The following is a 7,855-nucleotide window of genomic DNA, read 5'->3' on the forward strand; positions in this document are numbered from 1 at the left end:
TATCACAGGGGGGTTGTAAAAAAACAATCACTTTATTCAATATTATAGTTTTAGAAGTGGCGTATATTTCCTTTAAGAAATGAAAAATACTAGGAAGAAAATGCTACTTAGTGTAGTTGATGCTATGATAGAGTTGGTACAGAACAGATGATCAGGACAAGTGCGGTAATGAACTCTGATACCAAGGGATTCCAGTTTATGCTTTAATGTGCCTGCTAAGTTGTTATTTGGTGCTGTTCTTACTCTGCTGTTCATCTTTTTCTGCATAAGGAAGTGGCTCAGTCTTTAAAACTTCGTTAATAGGAGTGAATCCAGGATCCTCTGATTTCTTAAAAGCACTCACCCACCAGGTAACCTGACAGTTTCATTCTCGTGAATATGGTAACCATGAAGAAATGTATATAGGACACAGACAAAGCTAACGAAGAGAAGAAACCTATTAAGTTTTTGGATATTTGGTGCATTGGATCTGTCCAGGATGAGGAAACCTAAACCACCTTTGTCTTTTCATAATGTATTGTCTTGTATATTTTCACAATATGTTGTCTTATTTAATTGGTGGCCTCTGGTGCCCATGTTTATCAGACACTAAGCCAGCACTTGGAGATTCAGTAATAAGATCATAGATTATCCCTTTAGTGACATGCAATAGAGACACCACCAGGGCATATGCCATCATGGCCAGTGGCATGTGCACCCAAGGTGGCTTCTTTAGCTTCAAGTTGGGGCATTCGAACACTAAGAAGTGGAATTGGTAGAGTCTCCATGCCTATGGTGGCAGGCCAGTGCTATGGCCTCCAGCCTAGCAATAAAGAGTTCTTAATTGAAAAAAAAAAAGGTCTTAATTGTTAGCCAGGCCTTTAGCCCCAGATAACTTTTGATGGTTTGTAGCACGAATTCTAATAGGCCTTAATAATAAAAACTGGGAATCAGATATTAGGGGATGAAAGCCAAAAGAAAAGCAGAGCAGCCACCAGTTCTCACCTCTACAAAATTCTCAGACCAAATGGGGTATCCTGTCTCTACAAGTCCTCAGACTGCCTGTAGTGAGCTCCTGTCTCCTACCTTATATTCATCTCTTCACCCAGCCATATCACTCCTGTCTCCACCTCCCTAGTGCTGGGATTAAAGGCGTGTGAACCCAAGTGCTGGGATCACCTTTGTGTGACCTCTGTCTCTCTTTTAAACAGGTTCAATCTTGTGTAGCCCAGGGTGGCCTTGAACTCACAAAGATCTGTCTGCCTCTGTCTCCTGGGATTATTAAAGGTGTGTGCCACCACTGCCTCTATGGCTAATTAGTGGTTTAGCTCTGCACTCTGATTTGAGGCAAGCTTTATTATTAGATTACAAACAAAAGATCACTACATTCAGTCTGAGGATTCGTGAGGACAGGATGGCCCCTTTGGTCTGAGGACTCGGTAGAGGTAAGAGGTTTCTCTTGTGCTGGCTCCTTTACTTCTCTGACCTTTCAGTGTTTACCCCAATATCTTACTCTGGGTTTTTATTACTAAGATCTATTAGAACTTGTGCTACAATAATGATTTTTTATGTGTGTGTCTCTGTGCAATAACTCAGTTTTCTCCTATTCTTAGTAAAAGCCAAACCAGCGTTTACTGCTCAGATTGTATAGGTAGAATATAATGAAAAACTTTCCCAAACTAATAGTTGTTGAACACCAGAGAATGCTATGAAAATAACTTTGGGGGTTAGCCTACCCCCAGAATTTAATTAATTAGAAAGGGTCTCACTGTGTTAGCTAGACAGGCCTGGAACTCATGGCCTTCCAGCCTCAACCTCCCAAACGCTGAGTGGTTGTACTGGGAGCAAAAGGAGGCTAACTGATTAAATGATCTTAGCTAGATTCTTATGTTGTTTTCTTGTGAACATATCAATGAAGGGGAATCTGACCTTTCTTCACATTGATGTCTAATTTGAAAGTTTTTCTTACTCACTTGTCTCTGAAATCCTTTCTCATTGTTCATGTTTTAGAAAATACATTTTATTTTATGGCAATGAGCTTTTCAATAGAAAGTTAGCTAATATTTCACTCAAATCTGGGCTTTAAGTTTATTCATAAAAATATTTTTAAGATGCCACAATATTACTTGTCAAATAATAAATGTTTAAATGTATGTGTTCTGGAACATGAAAGGGAACTTGTTTGTATATCTTATGGGGGAAATACATAAAACAGTACTCTATACTTTTTGAATTTTTACTTTTATTTTTATTCATGTGTATCTGTGCGGGGGAATGTGTATGTGTGAGTACACTGCCCCATGCTACCAAAATCCAGGATCCCCTGGAACTGGAGTTACAGGCAATTGTGAGCTGCTAGATGTAGGTGCTGGAAACCCATCAGGTCCTCTTTGAGAACAAGTGCTCTTAACCACTGAGCACTCCCCAGCTGGTGATGCTCTTAACTGCCTGTCTTTGTTAGATGCATGCGTGCGTGCGTGTGTGTGTGTGTGTGTGTGTGTGTGAGAGAGAGAGAGAGAGAGAGAGAGAGAGAGAGAGAGAGAGAGAGAGAGAGAGAGAGAGAGAGAGAGAGAGAGAGAGAGAGAGAGAGATTTTCCAGAGATCAGAGTCATAGTCTAAAGTACTTTTAAACTTAGACACTTAGTAGATCAGTATTTATCCCTGGCATACAAATGGACTTTGGGTGCCCATCCAACAATGAGAGATGTACTCTCACCCTGGACTCTTAGGGAAGGGTCTAGGCCCTGCCTTGGATGAAATGACAGACTATGGATACCCCCATGGAGGGCCTCACCTTCCCTGGGGAAAAGAGGGGGTATTGGGAGGGTTGGTGGGAGGCTGTGGGAGGAGGGGAGGGAAAGGGAGAGGGAACTGGGATTGACATGTGAAGCAACCTTGTTTCTAATTTAAATTTAAAAATAAAAATGTAAAAAAAAACTTAGACACGACAGAGATAGCCTTAGGGTTTTATTATTTATATGTGTTATATAAAATATATGTGATGATGCAATTTACCTAACAGTTTAGGATATTTCTATGATACTGCAAATAAACTTTATTCCTTAATTGCTTTATAAGAGTTCAGAGTACAGCAAAGAATACATTCATGCTTGAAAAGTTTCTTGATTACTCTCAAGTTTGCTTGGTTTCTGTGCCTGTACAATAATGGCACACAATAGATAAAGCCAGGTTCTCAAACTGCAGTCTGGTGGAAAGACAAACGCAAATGGGAAAGCAGGAAGCAGAGCTAGGCCATCTGCTAAAAGTCGAGGTCAGGGTTAGATGGCGTGGAGAGGTGGGTAGCAGCGTGATGTGTGGGAGATAGACAGGGAAGGAGGCAGGGGTGGTTGAGTGTTAAAAAGCAAGGGTGAAATACAGATCAGCCGGGTTTGCTATTCTTTGTGGGACAAAATGAACATTTGGATTGTTTTTTTTTTTTTTTTCCCTGTTTTTGAGGGATCTCACTGTGTAGTCCAGGCTTGCCTGAAACTTGCTATATAGAGCATGCTGACCTCAAGTTTGAGAGAGCTGCTTGCCTCTGTTCCCAAGTGCTGGGATTAAAGGCGTGTCATCATGCCCAGATTACCCTTTAAAAGGTTACTATTTGGGTGGGTGGGGACTATGGCGGCTATGACACGTGTAAAGGTCAGAGGACTTCTTTTATGGGGTTGATCTCCTTCCGCCTTCACATGAGCTCCTGGTGTTGGACTCAGGCTTTATTCACTGAGTCATCTCCTTGGCGCATGGATTACTCTGAATACACTGCGATGCCACTAGAGCATTGGGAGCTGAGAGATGATGAGTCAAGTAGTTGACCCTGCCTTGAAATTGAAAGTGGTGCTGTTGTGAGCAACATTGCGTACACCCTAGAGTGTGTGTGGGAAGTCACTAGTGTGTAGGACTTGCACATTTAAATTTTTAATAGATACTGAGAATTGCTCTACCAAATCTATATCTTTTCCCATCATTCACTAATATATGAAAGTACCCATTTTCCTAAATACAATTAAACCATATTTCAGCTTTTACTGATCTGGGGGACGAGCATATCACTGTTTTATATTTTATTTTGTACTGTATATTATTTTTATTCCTTAAAAGGTATATTGTCCTGCTTTTTTTTTTCTATTTTTCTCAGAATGAAGAATTTGCCAGTGATCAGAGTCTTATTTTAACTGTACCTTCTGGAGATTTCGTACCTTGCTTCCGCTATTCTAAGGAGTCGGTTTTGTTTGTTTTTTGTAATGCAGCAATAATGTGGGCCACTAAAGGGGTCCTTGTAGATCCCCAGACATCGCAGGCTATTGCAAATGCTATTGGTTACTCTCCACAACTGATGGTTAGCCCCTACTGCTGAGGACTTATGGCACAGAACATAGAGAAATCAGGCTAGTGGTTTCATCCCTACTGGCCAGCACTTATAGATAATGCTGGAAGGTGCTGTGCGTGCTATCGGAGGAGAAAGGTAATTGTCCGTTTCATCCAGCTATGAACCCTGATTGCTATAAGGACCTGCCTGCAAGATATACTGTTAAGAGAAGCCTTTTCTTTGTGAGGAGCCGCTTTGGTTTATCACCCGCCAGTCACTTGGGCTCTGCCGCGTTGTAGTCCCCAAATAACACACAAGACGCTGTATTAATTATGAAGCTGTTGGCCTTGCTTGTTTCTTACTGGCTAGCTCTGACTTAAGTAATTACCCCATAATTGTTAATCTAAGTATTTCTCTTACCGGAGAATAGTTCCAGGTTTCCTATCCCATGGCAGTTACATCTCAACTTCCTGTGTTTCTCTTACCCAGAGTCCTTCTGGACTCCTAGTCCCTCCCATCTAGATTCCCTATTGGCCAGACAGTACTTTATTGACAAATGCACAGGACTTCCCCAACAATATACTGGTGCACCAGTGACAAAAATGTTATTGGAGAATGTTTTTGGGTTTTTTGTTGTTTTGCTTTTTATTCAAGGCCCATTCCATGATTTGGAACCCATACCTGACACTGTTAATGAGGCCAAGATCCTGGGACTAGATAGGTCCTGTGCCCTAGGGGAACAGATGCTATTATTATTATTATTCTCCTAAAGGAACATAGCAGTAAAATAACTCCTAGTGTTGTTTGCTATATGCATAGATCAGTATATTTTTCAACCATCATCAGAGAAGTTTCTCGAAGTAGATGATAGTTGACACAGATAATTACCATGAAGAACATTTAGAGAGAAAGAGACTTTGGTGTGCTTACCATAAATGGTATGTCTATCTCACCCCTCCTCTCGAGGGCCAGGGATCTGTGCAGAAGAGGGGGCTTATTCTTAATAAACTGCTTATTCTTAATAAACTAAGAAATTTGGTTACATATAAAAATAATAATGTGGGCAAGCACAGAATATTCTGATGATGGTGATCAAGGTTTAAATATGGTTTACCTAGGACTTTATAGTTGACTATGGTATATAGGACCAGAGACTACATTTCACTGAGCCCCTGTCTTCCTATTTATAAAGTGGATGTAATACACAATTTTCTCTGGATTATCCCAATGGTTAAATGTCAATTATGCTGAATACAGGATCCCAATGAATGTGAATTTCTATTTCCTAGCAAGGTTTGCATACAATTCAGCCTCTACTTAACCTAAGCAGGCCTGTAGGAACCCTTTTCAGCTCTAAGTAAAAGGGGACGAGAAAATTGGTACCAACTTTAAGACAGTTGCAGAAGTGTAGGTGCAGTTATGGGGGCAGATCAGATGATTGACAGCTTGGTAAAACCTTGGAGCTTTATGCCTCTAGTTTCCCTTCTGAGTGGCTGTCTATGTATAACCTAGAAAAGACCCTCTAAATTACTCATCTAAGAAGACTTGGGGGCTCCTAATTATCTTTCCTTCTTGGAAACCCAGATTTCTTTTGTGGGCTTTTGCTGAATTATTTAAATTAAAAGTATATATATTTACAATAAAATAGATGGTATATTTAATGTATATTTATATATTGGATAAATATACAACACTTATATTTATAAATTTTATGTTATATAATACTATATAATTGATTAAATATATTGATAACATGCATTTTGTATTATGTACCACTGTATAATATATTAATATCTATATATTCAATAAGTATAATATTTATAATGTATCAAATATAGAATATATATAAAATATTAAAAGACTTTAAAATCTTTTTGGGGTCTGAGGATATAATTCCATAGCAGAACATGGGCTTAGCATGTAGAAGAGTTTCATTCTCCAGTGCTGGAAATTATTTAAAAACCAAAAATAAGGAATTTTATGAGTCTTTAATCCCTAGACTCAATTTTGAAGGTAATTATCAACAAAATAAAAGCTTCTAAATCAATAATAACCAATACTCTGTGATAGTATGGGCTTGGAGGCAATGTGTGAACTGGGTAATTATAGCCTGAAGCTTACTAGTCTAGGTAGAAAATCTGTATACTTAGATTGCTTTGAAAGGACTTGTCCATGTCTAGAAATGTCTTATATTTGTGAACAGAGTGTTGAAAAAAGTGAATTTTCCCTTAAAATTCTAAGTTGTTTTCTCAGAATGAGGCTTTTTATTTATTTTTTCTTCTTCATTTTTTTTTTTTTTTTGGTTTTTTATGAGACAGGGTTTCTCTGTATTGTTTTGGAGGCTATCGGTCCATCCCGGCCTCGAACTCACAGAGATCCGCGTGCCTCTGCCTCCCGAGTGCTAGGATTAAAGGCGTGCGCCACCACCGCCCAGCTTCTTCTTCATTTTTTAAATTTAAGTTATAAACAAGCTTGTTTCACATGTCAATCCCAGCTCCCTCTCTCTCCCCTCCTCCTCTGCCCTCCCCACCAGGTCTCCCAGCTCCCCCACCCAATCTCCACTCCGAGGGTGAGGCCCTCCATGGTGGATCTCCAGAGTCTGTCATTTCATCCAGGACAGGGCCTAGGCCCTCCCACAAGAATCCAGGCTGAGAGAGCATCCCTCATTGTGGGATGGGCACTCAAAGTCTTTTTGTATGCCAGAGATAAATGATACCAAGGCCCCATAGATTACCTATGCTTCCTCACTGCCACCCACATTCAGGGGGTCTGGATCACTCACACGCTTTCCACACAGCCATCAGTCTGGGGTCCAAGAGCTCCCCTAGTTCAGGTTAACTGATTCTGTGGGTTAAGCCAGCCCAATCTTAACCCCTTTGCTCATCAGTTCTCTCTTTCTGACACTGAATTCCAGGAGATCAGTTCAGTGTTTAGCTGTGGGTGTCTGAGAATGAGGATTTTTAGATGTAGTATTTGTTCTGGAAAAACAAGGACAGCAAAACTGTTTAGTCTTTGGAGAGTTGGTCACCAAGTACTGTTGAATCCCACTGTTCTGGGGCGCCCTTCAAATGTTCAGGAGCTAAGGAAAGGGAAGAAAAGGGAGGACTCGAAGCTTAAGCAACATCAATGGTGTAGGACAGTGAGAGTCCTTTCTTTTGTTCTTGAGAGTGAGGAACCACAATGGGCTTTGCTCAGGACATTCTGCTTAGTTCTCATTGCTACAGCTCTTCGTTTTATTCAATGCATAGTCCCGTACAACTGACACTTTTCACTAAAGTATGCAGTTCACAGATTTCATCAAGTCCACAGTTAGCTAACTATTTCTGGTATCTAATTGCAGAACATTATAATTCACATCCAAAGAAGCCCCATGCCCCTTAACAAGTACTTCCCATGTCCCTTACACTAATCTCTGAAGAGCTGAGTATTCAAACTCCTTTAACTTAGCATGAGTCTTCAAGGCCCATTTGAATGAATATATACTTCATTCCATGTTGCTGAATAGTACCCCAGTGTATGGTTACATCATACTCTGTGTATGATGAGCTGACAGAGACTTGAACTTTT

The 7,855-nt window shown here is 40.2% G+C and overlaps 1 pseudogene; it reads right to left on the reverse strand.

Moving 5' to 3' along the window:
* Nucleotides 1–223: 223 nt before the first annotated feature.
* Nucleotides 224–1,982, reverse strand: LOC101829207 (annotated as a pseudogene).
* Between the last annotated feature and the right edge of the window lie 5,873 nt (nucleotides 1,983–7,855).

This window comes from Mesocricetus auratus, unplaced genomic scaffold (assembly GCF_017639785.1).
Source record: "Mesocricetus auratus isolate SY011 unplaced genomic scaffold, BCM_Maur_2.0 Super-Scaffold_4256, whole genome shotgun sequence".
NCBI lineage: Eukaryota > Metazoa > Chordata > Mammalia > Rodentia > Cricetidae > Mesocricetus > Mesocricetus auratus.